This window comes from Lissotriton helveticus, chromosome 1_2 (assembly GCF_964261635.1).
Source record: "Lissotriton helveticus chromosome 1_2, aLisHel1.1, whole genome shotgun sequence".
Taxonomy (NCBI): domain Eukaryota; kingdom Metazoa; phylum Chordata; class Amphibia; order Caudata; family Salamandridae; genus Lissotriton; species Lissotriton helveticus.
In genome coordinates, this window is record NC_136058.1 from 338,998,471 (window position 1) to 339,015,455 (window position 16,985).

At 45.3% G+C, this 16,985-nt stretch overlaps 32 non-coding genes across 32 annotated transcripts; 8 read left to right on the plus strand and 24 right to left on the minus strand.

Moving 5' to 3' along the window:
• Window positions 1–665: 665 nt before the first annotated feature.
• TRNAA-UGC (transfer RNA alanine (anticodon UGC)) lies at window positions 666–737 on the minus strand. The gene has a single exon. It is a non-coding gene; the product is annotated as a tRNA-Ala (tRNA).
• Window positions 738–901: 164 nt separating this feature from the next.
• Window positions 902–974, plus strand: TRNAM-CAU (transfer RNA methionine (anticodon CAU)). The gene has a single exon. It is a non-coding gene; the product is annotated as a tRNA-Met (tRNA).
• A 195-nt stretch (window positions 975–1,169) lies between these two features.
• TRNAA-CGC (transfer RNA alanine (anticodon CGC)) lies at window positions 1,170–1,241 on the minus strand. Its single transcript has one exon. It is a non-coding gene; the product is annotated as a tRNA-Ala (tRNA).
• Window positions 1,242–1,854: 613 nt separating this feature from the next.
• Window positions 1,855–1,940, minus strand: TRNAY-GUA (transfer RNA tyrosine (anticodon GUA)). The gene is given in 2 exon segments: window positions 1,855–1,890; window positions 1,904–1,940. It is a non-coding gene; the product is annotated as a tRNA-Tyr (tRNA).
• A 756-nt stretch (window positions 1,941–2,696) lies between these two features.
• Window positions 2,697–2,768, minus strand: TRNAA-UGC (transfer RNA alanine (anticodon UGC)). The gene has a single exon. It is a non-coding gene; the product is annotated as a tRNA-Ala (tRNA).
• A 164-nt stretch (window positions 2,769–2,932) lies between these two features.
• TRNAM-CAU (transfer RNA methionine (anticodon CAU)) lies at window positions 2,933–3,005 on the plus strand. The gene has a single exon. It is a non-coding gene; the product is annotated as a tRNA-Met (tRNA).
• A 195-nt stretch (window positions 3,006–3,200) lies between these two features.
• TRNAA-CGC (transfer RNA alanine (anticodon CGC)) lies at window positions 3,201–3,272 on the minus strand. The gene has a single exon. It is a non-coding gene; the product is annotated as a tRNA-Ala (tRNA).
• A 613-nt stretch (window positions 3,273–3,885) lies between these two features.
• On the minus strand, window positions 3,886–3,971 carry TRNAY-GUA (transfer RNA tyrosine (anticodon GUA)). Its single transcript is given in 2 exon segments — window positions 3,886–3,921; window positions 3,935–3,971. It is a non-coding gene; the product is annotated as a tRNA-Tyr (tRNA).
• A 756-nt stretch (window positions 3,972–4,727) lies between these two features.
• TRNAA-UGC (transfer RNA alanine (anticodon UGC)) lies at window positions 4,728–4,799 on the minus strand. The gene has a single exon. It is a non-coding gene; the product is annotated as a tRNA-Ala (tRNA).
• A 164-nt stretch (window positions 4,800–4,963) lies between these two features.
• Window positions 4,964–5,036, plus strand: TRNAM-CAU (transfer RNA methionine (anticodon CAU)). The gene has a single exon. It is a non-coding gene; the product is annotated as a tRNA-Met (tRNA).
• Window positions 5,037–5,231: 195 nt separating this feature from the next.
• Window positions 5,232–5,303, minus strand: TRNAA-CGC (transfer RNA alanine (anticodon CGC)). The gene has a single exon. It is a non-coding gene; the product is annotated as a tRNA-Ala (tRNA).
• A 613-nt stretch (window positions 5,304–5,916) lies between these two features.
• Window positions 5,917–6,002, minus strand: TRNAY-GUA (transfer RNA tyrosine (anticodon GUA)). The gene is given in 2 exon segments: window positions 5,917–5,952; window positions 5,966–6,002. It is a non-coding gene; the product is annotated as a tRNA-Tyr (tRNA).
• A 756-nt stretch (window positions 6,003–6,758) lies between these two features.
• On the minus strand, window positions 6,759–6,830 carry TRNAA-UGC (transfer RNA alanine (anticodon UGC)). The gene has a single exon. It is a non-coding gene; the product is annotated as a tRNA-Ala (tRNA).
• Window positions 6,831–6,994: 164 nt separating this feature from the next.
• Window positions 6,995–7,067, plus strand: TRNAM-CAU (transfer RNA methionine (anticodon CAU)). Its single transcript has one exon. It is a non-coding gene; the product is annotated as a tRNA-Met (tRNA).
• A 195-nt stretch (window positions 7,068–7,262) lies between these two features.
• Window positions 7,263–7,334, minus strand: TRNAA-CGC (transfer RNA alanine (anticodon CGC)). The gene has a single exon. It is a non-coding gene; the product is annotated as a tRNA-Ala (tRNA).
• Window positions 7,335–7,947: 613 nt separating this feature from the next.
• On the minus strand, window positions 7,948–8,033 carry TRNAY-GUA (transfer RNA tyrosine (anticodon GUA)). Its single transcript is given in 2 exon segments — window positions 7,948–7,983; window positions 7,997–8,033. It is a non-coding gene; the product is annotated as a tRNA-Tyr (tRNA).
• Window positions 8,034–8,789: 756 nt separating this feature from the next.
• On the minus strand, window positions 8,790–8,861 carry TRNAA-UGC (transfer RNA alanine (anticodon UGC)). The gene has a single exon. It is a non-coding gene; the product is annotated as a tRNA-Ala (tRNA).
• A 164-nt stretch (window positions 8,862–9,025) lies between these two features.
• Window positions 9,026–9,098, plus strand: TRNAM-CAU (transfer RNA methionine (anticodon CAU)). The gene has a single exon. It is a non-coding gene; the product is annotated as a tRNA-Met (tRNA).
• A 195-nt stretch (window positions 9,099–9,293) lies between these two features.
• On the minus strand, window positions 9,294–9,365 carry TRNAA-CGC (transfer RNA alanine (anticodon CGC)). The gene has a single exon. It is a non-coding gene; the product is annotated as a tRNA-Ala (tRNA).
• A 613-nt stretch (window positions 9,366–9,978) lies between these two features.
• TRNAY-GUA (transfer RNA tyrosine (anticodon GUA)) lies at window positions 9,979–10,064 on the minus strand. The gene is given in 2 exon segments: window positions 9,979–10,014; window positions 10,028–10,064. It is a non-coding gene; the product is annotated as a tRNA-Tyr (tRNA).
• A 756-nt stretch (window positions 10,065–10,820) lies between these two features.
• TRNAA-UGC (transfer RNA alanine (anticodon UGC)) lies at window positions 10,821–10,892 on the minus strand. Its single transcript has one exon. It is a non-coding gene; the product is annotated as a tRNA-Ala (tRNA).
• A 164-nt stretch (window positions 10,893–11,056) lies between these two features.
• Window positions 11,057–11,129, plus strand: TRNAM-CAU (transfer RNA methionine (anticodon CAU)). Its single transcript has one exon. It is a non-coding gene; the product is annotated as a tRNA-Met (tRNA).
• Window positions 11,130–11,324: 195 nt separating this feature from the next.
• TRNAA-CGC (transfer RNA alanine (anticodon CGC)) lies at window positions 11,325–11,396 on the minus strand. Its single transcript has one exon. It is a non-coding gene; the product is annotated as a tRNA-Ala (tRNA).
• Window positions 11,397–12,009: 613 nt separating this feature from the next.
• TRNAY-GUA (transfer RNA tyrosine (anticodon GUA)) lies at window positions 12,010–12,095 on the minus strand. The gene is given in 2 exon segments: window positions 12,010–12,045; window positions 12,059–12,095. It is a non-coding gene; the product is annotated as a tRNA-Tyr (tRNA).
• Window positions 12,096–12,956: 861 nt separating this feature from the next.
• Window positions 12,957–13,028, minus strand: TRNAA-UGC (transfer RNA alanine (anticodon UGC)). Its single transcript has one exon. It is a non-coding gene; the product is annotated as a tRNA-Ala (tRNA).
• A 164-nt stretch (window positions 13,029–13,192) lies between these two features.
• On the plus strand, window positions 13,193–13,265 carry TRNAM-CAU (transfer RNA methionine (anticodon CAU)). Its single transcript has one exon. It is a non-coding gene; the product is annotated as a tRNA-Met (tRNA).
• A 195-nt stretch (window positions 13,266–13,460) lies between these two features.
• On the minus strand, window positions 13,461–13,532 carry TRNAA-CGC (transfer RNA alanine (anticodon CGC)). The gene has a single exon. It is a non-coding gene; the product is annotated as a tRNA-Ala (tRNA).
• A 613-nt stretch (window positions 13,533–14,145) lies between these two features.
• On the minus strand, window positions 14,146–14,231 carry TRNAY-GUA (transfer RNA tyrosine (anticodon GUA)). The gene is given in 2 exon segments: window positions 14,146–14,181; window positions 14,195–14,231. It is a non-coding gene; the product is annotated as a tRNA-Tyr (tRNA).
• A 756-nt stretch (window positions 14,232–14,987) lies between these two features.
• Window positions 14,988–15,059, minus strand: TRNAA-UGC (transfer RNA alanine (anticodon UGC)). Its single transcript has one exon. It is a non-coding gene; the product is annotated as a tRNA-Ala (tRNA).
• Window positions 15,060–15,223: 164 nt separating this feature from the next.
• Window positions 15,224–15,296, plus strand: TRNAM-CAU (transfer RNA methionine (anticodon CAU)). The gene has a single exon. It is a non-coding gene; the product is annotated as a tRNA-Met (tRNA).
• A 195-nt stretch (window positions 15,297–15,491) lies between these two features.
• On the minus strand, window positions 15,492–15,563 carry TRNAA-CGC (transfer RNA alanine (anticodon CGC)). Its single transcript has one exon. It is a non-coding gene; the product is annotated as a tRNA-Ala (tRNA).
• Window positions 15,564–16,176: 613 nt separating this feature from the next.
• On the minus strand, window positions 16,177–16,262 carry TRNAY-GUA (transfer RNA tyrosine (anticodon GUA)). Its single transcript is given in 2 exon segments — window positions 16,177–16,212; window positions 16,226–16,262. It is a non-coding gene; the product is annotated as a tRNA-Tyr (tRNA).
• Between the last annotated feature and the right edge of the window lie 723 nt (window positions 16,263–16,985).

The window sequence follows — 16,985 nt, forward strand, 5'->3', positions numbered from 1 at the left end:
CAATATTAATCGCGGCTCCCTCTCAAAGCTACCACTTCTGAGAGCACACTGTGAGTTACGTCTTATCACCTCAAAGGAGGATTTCACACCAAAGTGGATGCTCCGTCTTGGCTTGGTGAAAAGCAGGGGCGCCGCAATGATGAATTTTACAGAAAGGAAAGGAACTTTGATACAAAGACCTTAGGAAGCATTGGTGGCAAATGGATGGAAGCCTTTAACCGTGAGAAAAATGACAGAAAGTTATGGGAGTCATTACCACGCACCCAGCTTCAAGAACATGCATTTTGGGTTCATTTTTGAAAGGAAAGAGAATGGAAAAATCAGTAGAGTAAAGGCAACATATTCAGTTTTTCTTGAAGCTACTGTAGAGAGTCTCTGGTTTAGAGGAAGAACCCTTACCAATGACCAAGATGGCTGCCACAGATTTCTATCCTAAATGTATTAAGATTGCCAAGATTAATCATCACTTTGATGGCTTAAACAAGTAAGATTCTTTGGTTCTATAAGCATCAAAAATGAGATAGCCCCATTTCATGGGGTTTTCCAAGGCACACGTCTCACAGTTTAAGTGGGGTTCGTATCCCAGTTGCATGACATATCTCTTCCTTAATACTGACAGCCAGCCTAGTTTTCTGCCAAAATACAAGATAAGCATGGCAAAAGTCTGGAGATGCCGGGGATTGAACCCGGGGCCTCATACATGCAAAGCATGCGCTCTACCACTGAGCTACATCCCCTTGTATGCCAAGTTTTACTGTATGCATGGAAACCCTGAATGTAAGTGTCTGCCAAGTCAACCCACTTGACACTGCAGCATAAAGTCTCAGTCAGGAAAATCCTTAAGCCTCGCACCTGGATTATCTTCCTGGTCTATAGTCTTGTTTAGAGATGCTTGTGTGCAGCCTTCTTAGCGCAGTAGGCAGCGCGTCAGTCTCATAATCTGAAGGTCCTGAGTTCGTTCCTCAGAGAGGGCATTTATTTCCTCCTTTTGGCAAGCAAAATTCTCAGATTTTCTTGAAAAGTGGAAACTATGCCTATTTCAAACAATATTTTTCAATGCAACCTATTTAAGTGGGGTTCTGACCCCCCAACTGCCTGAGAAACCTCAACTTTCCACAAGGTGGCAGGCTAGCGTTCTGGAAAAAGCCGAGATACAGAACAGCGACTCCTGGAGATGCCGGGGATTGAACCCGGGGCCTCATACATGCGAAGCATGCGCTCTACCACTGAGCTACATCCCCTCCACTGCCCTCTAAAGTTTTGCTGGATGCAAGGAGACTCTGGAGCCCACGGACTGCAAAGTCTCGATTTGAGACTAGAATGTAAAGTGTCAGGCATGAAATTGCCCACGCCTTACGTGAGGGCTGTCTTCATGGAGCATATACTTAGTGCAATCAGGGTTCGATTCTCCGGCAGGGCTTTTATTTGCTCAGTTTGGAATGCAAAACTTCTCAGGATTTCCCCAAATGTGTAAACTGTTGGTCTACTTTCCAGCTTGCTCAGCCTTTCGGGGGATGATTCCATTGGCTATGCCCTCTTGCCCATCGGTGGACACTCAAATTGAAGGCAAGTCACAGTGTGATTGGCTGCCAAGCAGCTACCGTGGTGCAATGCAATTGGAAGTCTGCCAAGGGCATACATGTACTAATGCAATGCTTTGGTAGCAGTTTTGATCAGCAGGTTTCCTTTACTGTTCTTCACGCCTCCCCTAGCGATGACTATGTCATCAATTCCCTTTGAAAGCAGATAGAGTACGCTTCTTTTCCAGTATTTATCGAAGCTCGGGGACTTTTTCATAATCAACGGAAGGTATTGTTGATTAACAGCAAAAGACATGGAAATGAAACCACAAAATCCTTCGAGCCGGATTTGAACCAGCGACCTAAGGATGCCCGAATTAATGCTACAGTCCTCCGCTCTACCAACTGAGCTATCGAAGGAGGGGTAGCAGAAGCTCATAGCACTGAAATTACCTCTCGCTCAAGAAAGGTTGTGGGGGGTGGGGACCAGGAGCAGACAGATGAAAATCATCAATATTAATCGCGGCTCCCTCTCAAAGCTACCACTTCTGAGAGCACACTGTGAGTTACGTCTTATCACCTCAAAGGAGGATTTCACACCAAAGTGGATGTTCCGTCTTGGCTTGGTGAAAAGCAGGGGCGCCGCAATGATGAATTTTAAAGAAAGGAAAGGAACTTTGATACAAAGACCTTAGGAAGCATTGGTGGCAAATGGATGGAAGCCTTTAACCGTGAGAAAAATGACAGAAAGTTATGGGAGTCATTACCACGCACCCAGCTTCAAGAACATGCATTTTGGGTTCATTTTTGAAAGGAAAGAGAATGGAAAAATCAGTAGAGTAAAGGCAACATATTCAGTTTTTCTTGAAGCTACTGTAGAGAGTCTCTGGTTTAGAGGAAGAACCCTTACCAATGACCAAGATGGCTGCCACCGATTTCTATCCTAAATGTATTAAGATTGCCAAGATTAATCATCACTTTGATGGCTTAAACAAGTAAGATTCTTTGGTTCTATAAGCATCAAAAATGAGATAGCCCCATTTCATGGGGTTTTCCAAGGCACACGTCTCACAGTTTAAGTGGGGTTCGTATCCCAGTTGCATGACATATCTCTTCCTTAATACTGACAGCCAGCCTAGTTTTCTGCCAAAATCCAAGATAAGCATGGCAAAAGTCTGGAGATGCCGGGGATTGAACCCGGGGCCTCATACATGCAAAGTATGCGCTCTACCACTGAGCTACATCCCCTTGTATGCCAAGTTTTACTGTATGCATGGAAACCCTGAATGTAAGTGTCTGCCAAGTCAACCCACTTGACACTGCAGCATAAAGTCTCAGTCAGGAAAATCCTTAAGCCTCGCACCTGGATTATCTTCCTGGTCTATAGTCTTGTTTAGAGATGCTTGTGTGCAGCCTTCTTAGCGCAGTAGGCAGCGCGTCAGTCTCATAATCTGAAGGTCCTGAGTTCGATCCTCAGAGAGGGCATTTATTTCCTCCTTTTGGCAAGCAAAATTCTCAGATTTTCTTGAAAAGTGGAAACTATGCCTATTTCAAACAATATTTTTCAATGCAACCTATTTAAGTGGGGTTCTGACCCCCCAACTGCCTGAGAAACCTCAACTTTCCACAAGGTGGCAGGCTAGCCTTCTGGAAAAAGCCAAGATACAGAACAGCGACTCCTGGAGATGCCGGGGATTGAACCCGGGGCCTCATACAAGCGAAGCATGCACTCTACCACTGAGCTACATCCCCTCCACTGCCCTCTAAAGTTTTGCTGGATGCAAGGAGACTCTGGAGCCCACGGACTGCAAAGTCTCGATTTGAGACTAGAATGTAAAGTGTCAGGCATGAAATTGCCCACGCCTTACGTGAGGGCTGTCTTCATGGAGCATATACTTAGTGCAATCAGGGTTCGATTCTCCGGCAGGGCTTTTATTTGCTCAGTTTGGAATGCAAAACTTCTCAGGATTTCCCCAAATGTGTAAACTGTTGGTCTACTTTCCAGCTTGCTCAGCCTTTCGGGGGATGATTCCATTGGCTATGCCCTCTTGCCCATCGGTGGACACTCAAATTGAAGGCAAGTCACAGTGTGATTGGCTGCCAAGCAGCTACCGTGGTGCAATGCAATTGGAAGTCTGCCAAGGGCATACATGTACTAATGCAATGCTTTGGTAGCAGTTTTGATCAGCAGGTTTCCTTTACTGTTCTTCACGCCTCCCCTAGCGATGACTATGTCATCAATTCCCTTTGAAAGCAGATAGAGTACGCTTCTTTTCCAGTATTTATCGAAGCTCGGGGACTTTTTCATAATCAACGGAAGGTATTGTTGATTAACAGCAAAAGACATGGAAATGAAACCACAAAATCCTTCGAGCCGGATTTGAACCAGCGACCTAAGGATGCCCGAATTAATGCTACAGTCCTGCGCTCTACCAACTGAGCTATCGAAGGAGGGGTAGCAGAAGCTCATAGCACTGAAATTACCTCTCGCTCAAGAAAGGTTGTGGGGGGTGGGGACCAGGAGCAGACAGATGAAAATCATCAATATTAATCGCGGCTCCCTCTCAAAGCTACCACTTCTGAGAGCACACTGTGAGTTACGTCTTATCACCTCAAAGGAGGATTTCACACCAAAGTGGATGCTCCGTCTTGGCTTGGTGAAAAGCAGGGGCGCCGCAATGATGAATTTTACAGAAAGGAAAGGAACTTTGATACAAAGACCTTAGGAAGCATTGGTGGCAAATGGATGGAAGCCTTTAACCGTGAGAAAAATGACAGAAAGTTATGGGAGTCATTACCACGCACCCAGCTTCAAGAACATGCATTTTGGGTTCATTTTTGAAAGGAAAGAGAATGGAAAAATCAGTAGAGTAAAGGCAACATATTCAGTTTTTCTTGAAGCTACTGTAGAGAGTCTCTGGTTTAGAGGAAGAACCCTTACCAATGACCAAGATGGCTGCCACAGATTTCTATCCTAAATGTATTAAGATTGCCAAGATTAATCATCACTTTGATGGCTTAAACAAGTAAGATTCTTTGGTTCTATAAGCATCAAAAATGAGATAGCCCCATTTCATGGGGTTTTCCAAGGCACACGTCTCACAGTTTAAGTGGGGTTCGTATCCCAGTTGCATGACATATCTCTTCCTTAATACTGACAGCCAGCCTAGTTTTCTGCCAAAATACAAGATAAGCATGGCAAAAGTCTGGAGATGCCGGGGATTGAACCCGGGGCCTCATACATGCAAAGCATGCGCTCTACCACTGAGCTACATCCCCTTGTATGCCAAGTTTTACTGTATGCATGGAAACCCTGAATGTAAGTGTCTGCCAAGTCAACCCACTTGACACTGCAGCATAAAGTCTCAGTCAGGAAAATCCTTAAGCCTCGCACCTGGATTATCTTCCTGGTCTATAGTCTTGTTTAGAGATGCTTGTGTGCAGCCTTCTTAGCGCAGTAGGCAGCGCGTCAGTCTCATAATCTGAAGGTCCTGAGTTCGTTCCTCAGAGAGGGCATTTATTTCCTCCTTTTGGCAAGCAAAATTCTCAGATTTTCTTGAAAAGTGGAAACTATGCCTATTTCAAACAATATTTTTCAATGCAACCTATTTAAGTGGGGTTCTGACCCCCCAACTGCCTGAGAAACCTCAACTTTCCACAAGGTGGCAGGCTAGCGTTCTGGAAAAAGCCGAGATACAGAACAGCGACTCCTGGAGATGCCGGGGATTGAACCCGGGGCCTCATACATGCGAAGCATGCGCTCTACCACTGAGCTACATCCCCTCCACTGCCCTCTAAAGTTTTGCTGGATGCAAGGAGACTCTGGAGCCCACGGACTGCAAAGTCTCGATTTGAGACTAGAATGTAAAGTGTCAGGCATGAAATTGCCCACGCCTTACGTGAGGGCTGTCTTCATGGAGCATATACTTAGTGCAATCAGGGTTCGATTCTCCGGCAGGGCTTTTATTTGCTCAGTTTGGAATGCAAAACTTCTCAGGATTTCCCCAAATGTGTAAACTGTTGGTCTACTTTCCAGCTTGCTCAGCCTTTCGGGGGATGATTCCATTGGCTATGCCCTCTTGCCCATCGGTGGACACTCAAATTGAAGGCAAGTCACAGTGTGATTGGCTGCCAAGCAGCTACCGTGGTGCAATGCAATTGGAAGTCTGCCAAGGGCATACATGTACTAATGCAATGCTTTGGTAGCAGTTTTGATCAGCAGGTTTCCTTTACTGTTCTTCACGCCTCCCCTAGCGATGACTATGTCATCAATTCCCTTTGAAAGCAGATAGAGTACGCTTCTTTTCCAGTATTTATCGAAGCTCGGGGACTTTTTCATAATCAACGGAAGGTATTGTTGATTAACAGCAAAAGACATGGAAATGAAACCACAAAATCCTTCGAGCCGGATTTGAACCAGCGACCTAAGGATGCCCGAATTAATGCTACAGTCCTCCGCTCTACCAACTGAGCTATCGAAGGAGGGGTAGCAGAAGCTCATAGCACTGAAATTACCTCTCGCTCAAGAAAGGTTGTGGGGGGTGGGGACCAGGAGCAGACAGATGAAAATCATCAATATTAATCGCGGCTCCCTCTCAAAGCTACCACTTCTGAGAGCACACTGTGAGTTACGTCTTATCACCTCAAAGGAGGATTTCACACCAAAGTGGATGTTCCGTCTTGGCTTGGTGAAAAGCAGGGGCGCCGCAATGATGAATTTTAAAGAAAGGAAAGGAACTTTGATACAAAGACCTTAGGAAGCATTGGTGGCAAATGGATGGAAGCCTTTAACCGTGAGAAAAATGACAGAAAGTTATGGGAGTCATTACCACGCACCCAGCTTCAAGAACATGCATTTTGGGTTCATTTTTGAAAGGAAAGAGAATGGAAAAATCAGTAGAGTAAAGGCAACATATTCAGTTTTTCTTGAAGCTACTGTAGAGAGTCTCTGGTTTAGAGGAAGAACCCTTACCAATGACCAAGATGGCTGCCACCGATTTCTATCCTAAATGTATTAAGATTGCCAAGATTAATCATCACTTTGATGGCTTAAACAAGTAAGATTCTTTGGTTCTATAAGCATCAAAAATGAGATAGCCCCATTTCATGGGGTTTTCCAAGGCACACGTCTCACAGTTTAAGTGGGGTTCGTATCCCAGTTGCATGACATATCTCTTCCTTAATACTGACAGCCAGCCTAGTTTTCTGCCAAAATCCAAGATAAGCATGGCAAAAGTCTGGAGATGCCGGGGATTGAACCCGGGGCCTCATACATGCAAAGTATGCGCTCTACCACTGAGCTACATCCCCTTGTATGCCAAGTTTTACTGTATGCATGGAAACCCTGAATGTAAGTGTCTGCCAAGTCAACCCACTTGACACTGCAGCATAAAGTCTCAGTCAGGAAAATCCTTAAGCCTCGCACCTGGATTATCTTCCTGGTCTATAGTCTTGTTTAGAGATGCTTGTGTGCAGCCTTCTTAGCGCAGTAGGCAGCGCGTCAGTCTCATAATCTGAAGGTCCTGAGTTCGATCCTCAGAGAGGGCATTTATTTCCTCCTTTTGGCAAGCAAAATTCTCAGATTTTCTTGAAAAGTGGAAACTATGCCTATTTCAAACAATATTTTTCAATGCAACCTATTTAAGTGGGGTTCTGACCCCCCAACTGCCTGAGAAACCTCAACTTTCCACAAGGTGGCAGGCTAGCCTTCTGGAAAAAGCCAAGATACAGAACAGCGACTCCTGGAGATGCCGGGGATTGAACCCGGGGCCTCATACAAGCGAAGCATGCACTCTACCACTGAGCTACATCCCCTCCACTGCCCTCTAAAGTTTTGCTGGATGCAAGGAGACTCTGGAGCCCACGGACTGCAAAGTCTCGATTTGAGACTAGAATGTAAAGTGTCAGGCATGAAATTGCCCACGCCTTACGTGAGGGCTGTCTTCATGGAGCATATACTTAGTGCAATCAGGGTTCGATTCTCCGGCAGGGCTTTTATTTGCTCAGTTTGGAATGCAAAACTTCTCAGGATTTCCCCAAATGTGTAAACTGTTGGTCTACTTTCCAGCTTGCTCAGCCTTTCGGGGGATGATTCCATTGGCTATGCCCTCTTGCCCATCGGTGGACACTCAAATTGAAGGCAAGTCACAGTGTGATTGGCTGCCAAGCAGCTACCGTGGTGCAATGCAATTGGAAGTCTGCCAAGGGCATACATGTACTAATGCAATGCTTTGGTAGCAGTTTTGATCAGCAGGTTTCCTTTACTGTTCTTCACGCCTCCCCTAGCGATGACTATGTCATCAATTCCCTTTGAAAGCAGATAGAGTACGCTTCTTTTCCAGTATTTATCGAAGCTCGGGGACTTTTTCATAATCAACGGAAGGTATTGTTGATTAACAGCAAAAGACATGGAAATGAAACCACAAAATCCTTCGAGCCGGATTTGAACCAGCGACCTAAGGATGCCCGAATTAATGCTACAGTCCTGCGCTCTACCAACTGAGCTATCGAAGGAGGGGTAGCAGAAGCTCATAGCACTGAAATTACCTCTCGCTCAAGAAAGGTTGTGGGGGGTGGGGACCAGGAGCAGACAGATGAAAATCATCAATATTAATCGCGGCTCCCTCTCAAAGCTACCACTTCTGAGAGCACACTGTGAGTTACGTCTTATCACCTCAAAGGAGGATTTCACACCAAAGTGGATGCTCCGTCTTGGCTTGGTGAAAAGCAGGGGCGCCGCAATGATGAATTTTACAGAAAGGAAAGGAACTTTGATACAAAGACCTTAGGAAGCATTGGTGGCAAATGGATGGAAGCCTTTAACCGTGAGAAAAATGACAGAAAGTTATGGGAGTCATTACCACGCACCCAGCTTCAAGAACATGCATTTTGGGTTCATTTTTGAAAGGAAAGAGAATGGAAAAATCAGTAGAGTAAAGGCAACATATTCAGTTTTTCTTGAAGCTACTGTAGAGAGTCTCTGGTTTAGAGGAAGAACCCTTACCAATGACCAAGATGGCTGCCACAGATTTCTATCCTAAATGTATTAAGATTGCCAAGATTAATCATCACTTTGATGGCTTAAACAAGTAAGATTCTTTGGTTCTATAAGCATCAAAAATGAGATAGCCCCATTTCATGGGGTTTTCCAAGGCACACGTCTCACAGTTTAAGTGGGGTTCGTATCCCAGTTGCATGACATATCTCTTCCTTAATACTGACAGCCAGCCTAGTTTTCTGCCAAAATACAAGATAAGCATGGCAAAAGTCTGGAGATGCCGGGGATTGAACCCGGGGCCTCATACATGCAAAGCATGCGCTCTACCACTGAGCTACATCCCCTTGTATGCCAAGTTTTACTGTATGCATGGAAACCCTGAATGTAAGTGTCTGCCAAGTCAACCCACTTGACACTGCAGCATAAAGTCTCAGTCAGGAAAATCCTTAAGCCTCGCACCTGGATTATCTTCCTGGTCTATAGTCTTGTTTAGAGATGCTTGTGTGCAGCCTTCTTAGCGCAGTAGGCAGCGCGTCAGTCTCATAATCTGAAGGTCCTGAGTTCGTTCCTCAGAGAGGGCATTTATTTCCTCCTTTTGGCAAGCAAAATTCTCAGATTTTCTTGAAAAGTGGAAACTATGCCTATTTCAAACAATATTTTTCAATGCAACCTATTTAAGTGGGGTTCTGACCCCCCAACTGCCTGAGAAACCTCAACTTTCCACAAGGTGGCAGGCTAGCGTTCTGGAAAAAGCCGAGATACAGAACAGCGACTCCTGGAGATGCCGGGGATTGAACCCGGGGCCTCATACATGCGAAGCATGCGCTCTACCACTGAGCTACATCCCCTCCACTGCCCTCTAAAGTTTTGCTGGATGCAAGGAGACTCTGGAGCCCACGGACTGCAAAGTCTCGATTTGAGACTAGAATGTAAAGTGTCAGGCATGAAATTGCCCACGCCTTACGTGAGGGCTGTCTTCATGGAGCATATACTTAGTGCAATCAGGGTTCGATTCTCCGGCAGGGCTTTTATTTGCTCAGTTTGGAATGCAAAACTTCTCAGGATTTCCCCAAATGTGTAAACTGTTGGTCTACTTTCCAGCTTGCTCAGCCTTTCGGGGGATGATTCCATTGGCTATGCCCTCTTGCCCATCGGTGGACACTCAAATTGAAGGCAAGTCACAGTGTGATTGGCTGCCAAGCAGCTACCGTGGTGCAATGCAATTGGAAGTCTGCCAAGGGCATACATGTACTAATGCAATGCTTTGGTAGCAGTTTTGATCAGCAGGTTTCCTTTACTGTTCTTCACGCCTCCCCTAGCGATGACTATGTCATCAATTCCCTTTGAAAGCAGATAGAGTACGCTTCTTTTCCAGTATTTATCGAAGCTCGGGGACTTTTTCATAATCAACGGAAGGTATTGTTGATTAACAGCAAAAGACATGGAAATGAAACCACAAAATCCTTCGAGCCGGATTTGAACCAGCGACCTAAGGATGCCCGAATTAATGCTACAGTCCTGCGCTCTACCAACTGAGCTATCGAAGGAGGGGTAGCAGAAGCTCATAGCACTGAAATTACCTCTCGCTCAAGAAAGGTTGTGGGGGGTGGGGACCAGGAGCAGACAGATGAAAATCATCAATATTAATCGCGGCTCCCTCTCAAAGCTACCACTTCTGAGAGCACACTGTGAGTTACGTCTTATCACCTCAAAGGAGGATTTCACACCAAAGTGGATGCTCCGTCTTGGCTTGGTGAAAAGCAGGGGCGCCGCAATGATGAATTTTACAGAAAGGAAAGGAACTTTGATACAAAGACCTTAGGAAGCATTGGTGGCAAATGGATGGAAGCCTTTAACCGTGAGAAAAATGACAGAAAGTTATGGGAGTCATTACCACGCACCCAGCTTCAAGAACATGCATTTTGGGTTCATTTTTGAAAGGAAAGAGAATGGAAAAATCAGTAGAGTAAAGGCAACATATTCAGTTTTTCTTGAAGCTACTGTAGAGAGTCTCTGGTTTAGAGGAAGAACCCTTACCAATGACCAAGATGGCTGCCACCGATTTCTATCCTAAATGTATTAAGATTGCCAAGATTAATCATCACTTTGATGGCTTAAACAAGTAAGATTCTTTGGTTCTATAAGCATCAAAAATGAGATAGCCCCATTTCATGGGGTTTTCCAAGGCACACGTCTCACAGTTTAAGTGGGGTTCGTATCCCAGTTGCATGACATATCTCTTCCTTAATACTGACAGCCAGCCTAGTTTTCTGCCAAAATCCAAGATAAGCATGGCAAAAGTCTGGAGATGCCGGGGATTGAACCCGGGGCCTCATACATGCAAAGCATGTGCTCTACCACTGAGCTACATCCCCTTGTATGCCAAGTTTTACTGTATGCATGGAAACCCTGAATGTAAGTGTCTGCCAAGTCAACCCACTTGACACTGCAGCATAAAGTCTCAGTCAGGAAAATCCTTAAGCCTCGCACCTGGATTATCTTCCTGGTCTATAGTCTTGTTTAGAGATGCTTGTGTGCAGCCTTCTTAGCGCAGTAGGCAGCGCGTCAGTCTCATAATCTGAAGGTCCTGAGTTCGATCCTCAGAGAGGGCATTTATTTCCTCCTTTTGGCAAGCAAAATTCTCAGATTTTCTTGAAAAGTGGAAACTATGCCTATTTCAAACAATATTTTTCAATGCAACCTATTTAAGTGGGGTTCTGACCCCCCAACTGCCTGAGAAACCTCAACTTTCCACAAGGTGGCAGGCTAGCCTTCTGGAAAAAGCCGAGATACAGAACAGCGACTCCTGGAGATGCCGGGGATTGAACCCGGGGCCTCATACATGCGAAGCATGCGCTCTACCACTGAGCTACATCCCCTCCACTGCCCTCTAAACTTTTGCTGGATGCAAGGAGACTCTGGAGCCCACGGACTGCAAAGTCTCGATTTGAGACTAGAATGTAAAGTGTCAGGCATGAAATTGCCCACGCCTTACGTGAGGGCTGTCTTCATGGAGCATATACTTAGTGCAATCAGGGTTCGATTCTCCGGCAGGGCTTTTATTTGCTCAGTTTGGAATGCAAAACTTCTCAGGATTTCCCCAAATGTGTAAACTGTTGGTCTACTTTCCAGCTTGCTCAGCCTTTCGGGGGATGATTCCATTGGCTATGCCCTCTTGCCCATCGGTGGACACTCAAATTGAAGGCAAGTCACAGTGTGATTGGCTGCCAAGCAGCTACCGTGGTGCAATGCAATTGGAAGTCTGCCAAGGGCATACATGTACTAATGCAATGCTTTGGTAGCAGTTTTGATCAGCAGGTTTCCATTACTGTTCTTCACGCCTCCCCTAGCGATGACTATGTCATCAATTCCCTTTGAAAGCAGATAGAGTACGCTTCTTTTCCAGTATTTATCGAAGCTCGGGGACTTTTTCATAATCAACGGAAGGTATTGTTGATTAACAGCAAAAGACATGGAAATGAAACCACAAAATCCTTCGAGCCGGATTTGAACCAGCGACCTAAGGATGCCCGAATTAATGCTACAGTCCTGCGCTCTACCAACTGAGCTATCGAAGGAGGGGTAGCAGAAGCTCATAGCACTGAAATTACCTCTCGCTCAAGAAAGGTTGTGGGGGGTGGGGACCAGGAGCAGACAGATGAAAATCATCAATATTAATCGCGGCTCCCTCTCAAAGCTACCACTTCTGAGAGCACACTGTGAGTTACGTCTTATCACCTCAAAGGAGGATTTCACACCAAAGTGGATGTTCCGTCTTGGCTTGGTGAAAAGCAGGGGCGCCGCAATGATGAATTTTACAGAAAGGAAAGGAACTTTGATACAAAGACCTTAGGAAGCATTGGTGGCAAATGGATGGAAGCCTTTAACCGTGAGAAAAATGACAGAAAGTTATGGGAGTCATTACCACGCACCCAGCTTCAAGAACATGCATTTTGGGTTCATTTTTGAAAGGAAAGAGAATGGAAAAATCAGTAGAGTAAAGGCAACATATTCAGTTTTTCTTGAAGCTACTGTAGAGAGTCTCTGGTTTAGAGGAAGAACCCTTACCAATGACCAAGATGGCTGCCACCGATTTCTATCCTAAATGTATTAAGATTGCCAAGATTAATCATCACTTTGATGGCTTAAACAAGTAAGATTCTTTGGTTCTATAAGCATCAAAAATGAGATAGCCCCATTTCATGGGGTTTTCCAAGGCACACGTCTCACAGTTTAAGTGGGGTTCGTATCCCAGTTGCATGACATATCTCTTCCTTAACCACTTGGCTGCTAAGGTACATCCCCCTCTTCCCATTGACTTTCCATTGAAATCAATGGAAACTCCATGACGAGTTACCCTTGTCATTAGCACTGAAGGGGTTAATACTGACAGCCAGCCTAGTTTTCTGCCAAAATCCAAGATAAGCATGGCAAAAGTCTGGAGATGCCGGGGATTGAACCCGGGGCCTCATACATGCAAAGCATGCGCTCTACCACTGAGCTACATCCCCTTGTATGCCAAGTTTTACTGTATGCATGGAAACCCTGAATGTAAGTGTCTGCCAAGTCAACCCACTTGACACTGCAGCATAAAGTCTCAGTCAGGAAAATCCTTAAGCCTCGCACCTGGATTATCTTCCTGGTCTATAGTCTTGTTTAGAGATGCTTGTGTGCAGCCTTCTTAGCGCAGTAGGCAGCGCGTCAGTCTCATAATCTGAAGGTCCTGAGTTCGTTCCTCAGAGAGGGCATTTATTTCCTCCTTTTGGCAAGCAAAATTCTCAGATTTTCTTGAAAAGTGGAAACTATGCCTATTTCAAACAATATTTTTCAATGCAACCTATTTAAGTGGGGTTCTGACCCCCCAACTGCCTGAGAAACCTCAACTTTCCACAAGGTGGCAGGCTAGCCTTCTGGAAAAAGCCGAGATACAGAACAGCGACTCCTGGAGATGCCGGGGATTGAACCCGGGGCCTCATACATGCGAAGCATGCGCTCTACCACTGAGCTACATCCCCTCCACTGCCCTCTAAAGTTTTGCTGGATGCAAGGAGACTCTGGAGCCCACGGACTGCAAAGTCTCGATTTGAGACTAGAATGTAAAGTGTCAGGCATGAAATTGCCCACGCCTTACGTGAGGGCTGTCTTCATGGAGCATATACTTAGTGCAATCAGGGTTCGATTCTCCGGCAGGGCTTTTATTTGCTCAGTTTGGAATGCAAAACTTCTCAGGATTTCCCCAAATGTGTAAACTGTTGGACTACTTTCCAGCTTGCTCAGCCTTTCGGGGGATGATTCCATTGGCTATGCCCTCTTGCCCATCGGTGGACACTCAAATTGAAGGCAAGTCACAGTGTGATTGGCTGCCAAGCAGCTACCGTGGTGCAATGCAATTGGAAGTCTGCCAAGGGCATACATGTACTAATGCAATGCTTTGGTAGCAGTTTTGATCAGCAGGTTTCCTTTACTGTTCTTCACGCCTCCCCTAGCGATGACTATGTCATCAATTCCCTTTGAAAGCAGATAGAGTACGCTTCTTTTCCAGTATTTATCGAAGCTCGGGGACTTTTTCATAATCAACGGAAGGTATTGTTGATTAACAGCAAAAGACATGGAAATGAAACCACAAAATCCTTCGAGCCGGATTTGAACCAGCGACCTAAGGATGCCCGAATTAATGCTACAGTCCTGCGCTCTACCAACTGAGCTATCGAAGGAGGGGTAGCAGAAGCTCATAGCACTGAAATTACCTCTCGCTCAAGAAAGGTTGTGGGGGGTGGGGACCAGGAGCAGACAGATGAAAATCATCAATATTAATCGCGGCTCCCTCTCAAAGCTACCACTTCTGAGAGCACACTGTGAGTTACGTCTTATCACCTCAAAGGAGGATTTCACACCAAAGTGGATGCTCCGTCTTGGCTTGGTGAAAAGCAGGGGCGCCGCAATGATGAATTTTACAGAAAGGAAAGGAACTTTGATACAAAGACCTTAGGAAGCATTGGTGGCAAATGGATGGAAGCCTTTAACCGTGAGAAAAATGACAGAAAGTTATGGGAGTCATTACCACGCACCCAGCTTCAAGAACATGCATTTTGGGTTCATTTTTGAAAGGAAAGAGAATGGAAAAATCAGTAGAGTAAAGGCAACATATTCAGTTTTTCTTGAAGCTACTGTAGAGAGTCTCTGGTTTAGAGGAAGAACCCTTACCAATGACCAAGATGGCTGCCACAGATTTCTATCCTAAATGTATTAAGATTGCCAAGATTAATCATCACTTTGATGGCTTAAACAAGTAAGATTCTTTGGTTCTATAAGCATCAAAAATGAGATAGCCCCATTTCATGGGGTTTTCCAAGGCACACGTCTCACAGTTTAAGTGGGGTTCGTATCCCAGTTGCATGACATATCTCTTCCTTAATACTGACAGCCAGCCTAGTTTTCTGCCAAAATACAAGATAAGCATGGCAAAAGTCTGGAGATGCCGGGGATTGAACCCGGGGCCTCATACATGCAAAGCATGCGCTCTACCACTGAGCTACATCCCCTTGTATGCCAAGTTTTACTGTATGCATGGAAACCCTGAATGTAAGTGTCTGCCAAGTCAACCCACTTGACACTGCAGCATAAAGTCTCAGTCAGGAAAATCCTTAAGCCTCGCAACTGGATTATCTTCCTGATCTATAGTCTTGTTTAGAGATGCTTGTGTGCAGCCTTCTTAGCGCAGTAGGCAGCGCGTCAGTCTCATAATCTGAAGGTCCTGAGTTCGTTCCTCAGAGAGGGCATTTATTTCCTCCTTTTGGCAAGCAAAATTCTCAGATTTTCTTGAAAAGTGGAAACTATGCCTATTTCAAACAATATTTTTCAATGCAACCTATTTAAGTGGGGTTCTGACCCCCCAACTGCCTGAGAAACCTCAACTTTCCACAAGGTGGCAGGCTAGCCTTCTGGAAAAAGCCGAGATACAGAACAGCGACTCCTGGAGATGCCGGGGATTGAACCCGGGGCCTCATACATGCGAAGCATGCGCTCTACCACTGAGCTACATCCCCTCCACTGCCCTCTAAACTTTTGCTGGATGCAAGGAGACTCTGGAGCCCACGGACTGCAAAGTCTCGATTTGAGACTAGAATGTAAAGTGTCAGGCATGAAATTGCCCACGCCTTACGTGAGGGCTGTCTTCATGGAGCATATACTTAGTGCAATCAGGGTTCGATTCTCCGGCAGGGCTTTTATTTGCTCAGTTTGGAATGCAAAACTTCTCAGGATTTCCCCAAATGTGTAAACTGTTGGTCTACTTTCCAGCTTGCTCAGCCTTTCGGGGGATGATTCCATTGGCTATGCCCTCTTGCCCATCGGTGGACACTCAAATTGAAGGCAAGTCACAGTGTGATTGGCTGCCAAGCAGCTACCGTGGTGCAATGCAATTGGAAGTCTGCCAAGGGCATACATGTACTAATGCAATGCTTTGGTAGCAGTTTTGATCAGCAGGTTTCCTTTACTGTTCTTCACGCCTCCCCTAGCGATGACTATGTCATCAATTCCCTTTGAAAGCAGATAGAGTACGCTTCTTTTCCAGTATTTATCGAAGCTCGGGGACTTTTTCATAATCAACGGAAGGTATTGTTGATTAACAGCAAAAGACATGGAAATGAAACCACAAAATCCTTCGAGCCGGATTTGAACCAGCGACCTAAGGATGCCCGAATTAATGCTACAGTCCTGCGCTCTACCAACTGAGCTATCGAAGGAGGGGTAGCAGAAGCTCATAGCACTGAAATTACCTCTCGCTCAAGAAAGGTTGTGGGGGGTGGGGACCAGGAGCAGACAGATGAAAATCATCAATATTAATCGCGGCTCCCTCTCAAAGCTACCACTTCTGAGAGCACACTGTGAGTTACGTCTTATCACCTCAAAGGAGGATTTCACACCAAAGTGGATGCTCCGTCTTGGCTTGGTGAAAAGCAGGGGCGCCGCAATGATGAATTTTACAGAAAGGAAAGGAACTTTGATACAAAGACCTTAGGAAGCATTGGTGGCAAATGGATGGAAGCCTTTAACCGTGAGAAAAATGACAGAAAGTTATGGGAGTCATTACCACGCACCCAGCTTCAAGAACATGCATTTTGGGTTCATTTTTGAAAGGAAAGAGAATGGAAAAATCAGTAGAGTAAAGGCAACATATTCAGTTTTTCTTGAAGCTACTGTAGAGAGTCTCTGGTTTAGAGGAAGAACCCTTACCAATGACCAAGATGGCTGCCACAGATTTCTATCCTAAATGTATTAAGATTGCCAAGATTAATCATCACTTTGATGGCTTAAACAAGTAAGATTCTTTGGTTCTATAAGCATCAAAAATGAGATAGCCCCATTTCATGGGGTTTTCCAAGGCACACGTCTCACAGTTTAAGTGGGGTTCGTATCCCAGTTGCATGACATATCTCTTCCTTAATACTGACAGCCAGCCTAGTTTT